This window comes from Procambarus clarkii, chromosome 38 (genome assembly GCF_040958095.1).
Source record: "Procambarus clarkii isolate CNS0578487 chromosome 38, FALCON_Pclarkii_2.0, whole genome shotgun sequence".
Classification (NCBI taxonomy): domain Eukaryota; kingdom Metazoa; phylum Arthropoda; class Malacostraca; order Decapoda; family Cambaridae; genus Procambarus; species Procambarus clarkii.
This window is the reverse complement of record NC_091187.1, coordinates 38945591-38952090: the sequence shown is the minus strand read 5'-3', so window position 1 is coordinate 38952090 and position 6500 is coordinate 38945591. Positions and strand designations below refer to the sequence as shown.

The window sequence follows — 6500 nt, the reverse complement described above, 5'->3', positions numbered from 1 at the left end:
TGGGATAGTCGCGGAAATTTATTAAAGCCTGTACAAAATTTAAATATTTTAGATATAATTAAAACTCTAGCCTTCACAAAGGGGCAATTTAGGGCAAGTGACAAGGAAGATGTAAGGGTTTTACTGAGGGTGGCTGGCATAGACCCAACCCTCATACGTAATTATCGCGCCAGATCACAGTTAAAAGGGGGGAGGGGCATCCATAGGAGACCCCATTGGGAGCCGTATTGAAGACCTATATGAAGACCATCTTAAAGACCACCATATTCAGTTGCATATCCACCATGGAGCAAGCTTCTAGACCCACTCCTCCCCCAGCTACACCCCCAGAAGACAAATCTCCCTTATTAAAGAAGTTGGTTGCTACTCAGCGGTACTACAAGTATGTCGAACACAAATGTAGATTGATATATGCATTGTGGGATTGTTATGACCGTCTTGTGTTGAGTGCCCCTCCAGAACGGGTTTTTAAGTCATTTGGAGAGACGGTGAAACGTTATGAAGAATATTCATCCCAGGAAATCCAGACGGAGATATGGCAAATGGAAAAATTAACCTTCCAACATCGAGACCAGATTACAGCCTTCGAGACTGGACGGAGTGTGTATGGACTTTTAAGGTAGGGAAGGCAGCCTCTACACCACACCCCATACATCCCTCCCCCTCCAGGTGGGGGACACAGGTGTATTTAAAGGCCTCCACCGTCACCCTCGGTCACCATAGTTGACGGCGACTCTACCCCGTTCCTCTCAACCGCCCCTCCGCCATGGCTTTATCGTCCATTAAGTCAATAGACAGCGACATCACCGACACCCACGCCTTTGGGGTCGGTGATGTTATAGTGTATGACCTCCCGGCTGCTGTTGTGCGTCCCTATGGACTGGCAAGTGTAATTTGGAAATGTTACAACTATGCCCGTGTGGAACGTGAAGGACTGACTCGTGTCAACAGGGCCACAATACGTTACCGGTCTACCCCTGGTGACATCGAGGTGAAGATAGCTCCCCTACCCTCCGACGGTCAAGACATTGTCGAAGAGCCAGTCTTGTTCTTCCGCCCCACCATCGTGGCGCTAATTTCCGCTTTCGGTGCAGGAGCACCCTTCGAGTCCAACCCTATAGCTCAGGAGCAAGTGCAGTCTTCCTCCGACATCCACTACATCACCAATGTCACCCTGGATACTGCCAAGAATAGGCTGTTTTGGCTGAAAACAGCCCTAACAAAGGTTGGCAATCTCATGGTAAGAACTCCAACCATGTTTCGGCTGGTGGTGCCCCATGGGCTGGGGGCCTCCCGTGATGGCATGGACAACTGGCACAAGGACGTCGGACCCATGCTCATTTCGCTCAACGCTGAGCTGGCCAAGCATAACAAGGAGTTGGTAATCCTCAAACGTCCCTCTACCGTCACCCCATCGATGGTACCCCTCCCGAATGATGATCCCAGGGGAGAGGGTGATAGTAAAACTATCACCCTAGATGCAGTGGTGGGGGAGGGTGCCACCACCCCAGGAAGCTCTTCTCGTTCTACACCACCAGCACCACCAGCCACCCCCAGGAAGAAGAGACACCTACAAGAGTACTCATCCACCTCCAGCGCTGCTCCACCCCCACCCACAACATCTGGCACGGCCAAACGACGGATCGAAACCACTATTGACTTCGACCCCCTCTCAAATCATCGTATTGACACCATCCTCGATGGAGAGTCACAGGAAATATTCCTGTTATCCTCATCACCGAAAAAACAACGAAAGCTGTAACCATCAACGCTCAAAGAAGACGTGCCAGCACCACCACAGTCAGTAACAGCAGCCGCAGCAGCAGCAGCAACAGCAGTACCTCCATCTACAACAGCTTCGGTGGTGGTAGCAGTAGCAGGTCCACCGACGATGGTGACAGTGTTGTCGGCGGTAGTGGTAGCGGCAACGGTACCACCAACTACAGCAGTTCCGGCGGTGACAGCGGCAGCAACAGTACCATCATCGCCGGCAGCGGTAACGGTAGCGGCAGCAGTACCACCAACTACAACGGTTCCAGCGGTGGTAGCAGCAGCAGCAGCAGCAGTACCGTCAGCGGTGGCAGCGGTGTCAGTGGTACCAACAGCTCCCCCAGCAGCAGCGGCAGCAGCGGACGACAGCAGTACCAACAGCTGCTGCTCTTTATATGTAATTTGTTATGGGGGAACAAAATGTAGTTCCCCCTGTTGTAGTTCTTTTAAAAGTAATATTTCCTTAGTAGATTAATAAAATAAAATATAAGTAATGATGTTTTATTCCCACCCCAGTCAGTACATAACTTAACAATGGACGAGGAACACTACATATACCTCACTAGCCTCGACCAAGAAGATATATACAACAACACAAGTTCAGCATTTACAAACACCATCCCCACTCTACATTTAAACCCTTCCATTAAACATGAAGTGGCCTTAGTCAACATACTCCTACCCAGACGAATTAACGCTATCATCAAGGATGAGGGGGAGTCTGGTATAGACGTCTATGCTACTTTTAAGCGAGGAACTCTTTCTAAAAGCCCAGAACATCTCATCTACACCTACACCCCCAAAACCAACATATTATCCAGAAACATCACATTCATCACGAGTGAGCTTAGCCGACAAATAATCACCGACATGAAGCTTAGCTTCCGAGGTGATTTCAAAATATACTTCTCAGAAAGAGAACCAATCCTCACCTATGATCAATCCTTAGAGCGTGTGTTACTCTCCTCTACACTTAACAATGAAGGCACTGGTTCCTTATATTCTCTTAGTCTTCAATTTAAACACAGAATAGCTAATGTACTTGGTTTTGACAGCAGTCGCAAATACACCATTTATCAGGCAAAATCAGATGACATTACAGCAGCCTCAAAGATCGTGGCCTCATCCCCCCCAGACAATGACGGAGGTTGTGACTATTTACTCATTTATAGTGACGTCATCGAGCCGGATCGTTACGGGGGACAAATTGTAAATATCTTAGATGCAATCAATTATCATGACTCTTATTCTAGAGGGGCTCATCCCCTAGTGTACAAGACATTAAATACTAACACGTTGGAGAAGGTGAGCATTAAGATAACAGATCAGTTTGGGCGAAAGGTTAGTTTTGAAGATGGGAGGTCGGTTACGGTAGTCTTACACCTCCGCCCTAAGGTATAACAATATAATCTATATAAATATAAATATATATATATATATATATATATATATATATATATATATATAGAAGTGTTTACCCACATCATCGGTTATTATAAGAAGGGGAGTCGGGATGCGAGTACCTTTCCACACACCCTCCCAGAAGGAGTATGGGGAGATCTTCTCCCCCCTCTCTGGGAGATACGGGGTGAGGGGGGGAGCGATGAATGACATACGCACATTCCAAGCGCCTTATCTCAGATCTGGTGGTGGTTTTTTTGGGGCCTTAGCCGGCTTGGCTCGACGAGCCATACCATTTTTCATGAAAACTGTAACGCCGACTGCTATCGATTTTGGGAAAAATGTTCTTGGTGATTTAACCAGTGGTAGACGGGATGTAAAGAGCGCTCTGAGAACTCACGGTATTGATGCTCTTAAGACTGTGGGGAAGAAATTGGTAGCAGGCGGGAAAATTAAAAGACTCTCTAGGAGAAGAAAAAATAAAAATAATAAATGTAAACGAGCTCTTGGATATAAAAATGATGTATTTTCACTACAGTAAGCAGTCATACTTCACCCTTTGGAGGAGATCATGGCGGAGGCTAGTGGAGCTGGGTTGAAAATCCCTGTAGAATATTATACTTCCAGTATTATTGACCAATTTCCTAGAAGTAACAGAATACGTAATGTGGAGAGTTCAATTGCCTCCACACAGCAAATAGACATTCTACCTGTCAACCTCCCCATTAATCAACGTTTGCGGGATAATTACTTAGAATTCCGCATCCCCGGAACCCAGGGCGCCTTCTTAGATTTAGCTAATATTGTTATAGATTTTAAGGTATCTTTAACGAAAGATGACGATACCACAAAATTGGAAGAGGATGACCATGTGGAATTTGTTAATGGGTTGTCAAATACCATGTTTAAAGGTGTTCAGGTGTTTTTAGGAGAGCAGGTAGTTGAAACAAATTCTAATTTTAATTATTGGTCGTTTATTAAATTAATTACCTCCATGCCTCCATCAAAAATGTCTTCCTTGGGGAGGATTGGAGCCTTTCGTAGGGACTGGAGTGATGATGGTGTAATCCCTAACGAATTTACTAATACATTTTTTACTGGGGCAACCGCCAAGGATAAAAAATTTATGACCGATTTAAAAGGTAAAGGATTGTCAATGTGTTTTCCCCTACTATTGGACGTAACAACCCTAGACCAATACATATTAGATAATATAGATGTGCGCCTAAGATTGGAGCTCTCCCCACATGCTTGGGTGCTAAATACAAGTGTGGACGATGGCTCTAAGTATCGGCTGCATATGGATTATGCTAAGTTGTGGGTAACACGAGTGTTCCCCTACCCAAGTGCTTACCTAGCCTTAAACAGCTCACTGTTAGCATCCCCCGACCCCATAAGCTATACTTTCAATAAAACCATTTCTAAAACATATGTCCTAGCAGGGAATCAAACTAGTCTCTTAATTGATCAGCCTTGGGCGCAAGTAATTCCTCACAGGATATTCATGGTAATTGTGCCAATGAATTATTTCGCAGGCCTTCACCAAGGTAATGGATTATATTTTGAAAATGCAAAACTGAAAAATATCGCCATGTATTTGAACAATAATGCAATTTACCGAATTGGTGGTGATTTCGACAATCATTATGCCCGCCTTTATTACGAAACTTTGAAGACATTAGGCTTAGAGCGTGATTCACTTCTAGCCTATGACACTTTTAATAAGGGAAGATCGATATTCGCCTTTGACTTAACCACCATTCAAACAAAGGATTCCCTCCCTGTGGAGAAATCTGGCAACTTGCGTATGGAGCTTGAGTTTGGCGGTGGTGTTACATATAACAGGCTGGTTTTACTGTTTGGGGAAACGACCGGGGTACTATCCATCGACGGACAGAGAACTGTTCTGTGTGACGTGCGAGCTTAAAAACATAATGAATTGTAATGATATAAATATTAATTTAAAAAATAATCTAGGGGATCGAGCACTCTACCTAGGTTGTTATAATGCTGATGAAATAGAACATTTAAATATCTCATCAAGAAAACCTATTGTTCTCATAACTAATATTATACCATCACATAGCAGATTAACTATGGGACATTGGGTAGCTATTTATGTTGATAAAGTTAAACATCGAATGTTTTTTTTCGATAGTTATGCAATGTCGGCGGTTACTTATGGACATTATTTTCAGGGATTTATTAAAACTAACACAATAACAAAGGTGTTTGGAATGTGCTACAGACTCCAGAGTGATTTTACCCTTGCTTGTGGACTGTATTGCGTAATGTTCGTCCATAGGGTGAGTCACCTGGGGTTGCCTTCAACAGTACATTACTTACATAATGTATTTTCAAGCGTTAGTTTAAAATTAAATGATAAACGAGCCCTCGCTTATGCGAGACGATATTTTCCTATGAAACATCACTGTGTTAGGACATTTTGTAGAGGAGTAAGGGTTGGTTCTTATAGGTGGTGTAGAGAATATTTTTGTTAGCTAGGCAACCCACCTAACAGGGGGATTACCCCACATATAAAACACCTCTCACCCCACAACCTCCCTAGAAGACCCCCATCCCCCTTATCCTACAAATGGAAGGCGTCTCCCCAGAAACACACGCAGGGAAGATTGAAGTCCTTGAAGGGCCTGGTTAGTATTACCCTCACTTTCTGGTAAAGATTTATTTTTTTCCCACAATAGAAAGTTTGCTCAACCTCTATTTTACCTCTTCTTTTTTTTCAGTGCAATTCTTAGGACCTGTCCACATTTGTAGAGTAGTAATTCTACGAGGAAGGTCTGCCCCAAACAAGATGCTGTTACGTACCCTAATTGATGATGCCTGCTGTAGAGGACACAAGGTCGCTCCTGCAGGGGGGGAGGTATGTACTAACTGTTCTTAGAGGAAATAGAATATTTTTCAAATAAAAGATATAGTCCTATAAATTATTTTCCCCATCTCTTTCCAGAACACTTCAGATGAGAGTCAGAAGGAAAGTCGTCCAAAAGGCAACCAACCAACTCACCCCACTCCCCCAAGAGAGGGGGGAGGGGGTCAAGACCTCCCCCCACTCACCACGGATGGGGAGACGTCAGAATTCTACTCAGATGAGGAAGGGGAGGTGGAGGGGGGAGAGGGATAGGGGCCATAATTAACTTCTTATACATCATTTGTGATTTTTACCTAATAAAACATTAATAAATTCTTTGATTTTTTTAACCCCTGGAGGAGATTTATAATTTAATACCCCTATATAAGACCCACTCAACCTCCGCTGGGTGTGGAACTCTGTTACGGTAAAGTCAAGGCCATTAGGTGCGAGGAAG

At 44.2% G+C, this 6500-nt stretch overlaps 1 long non-coding RNA gene across 1 annotated transcript; it reads left to right on the top strand.

Annotated features, from left to right (window-relative positions):
* The first annotated feature begins 5744 nt into the window (after window positions 1-5744).
* LOC138372252 (uncharacterized) lies at window positions 5745-6277 on the top strand. The gene is made up of 3 exons (XR_011230775.1): window positions 5745-5825; window positions 5919-6055; window positions 6143-6277. It is a non-coding gene; the product is annotated as an uncharacterized lncRNA (long non-coding RNA).
* The last annotated feature ends 223 nt before the right edge of the window (window positions 6278-6500 follow it).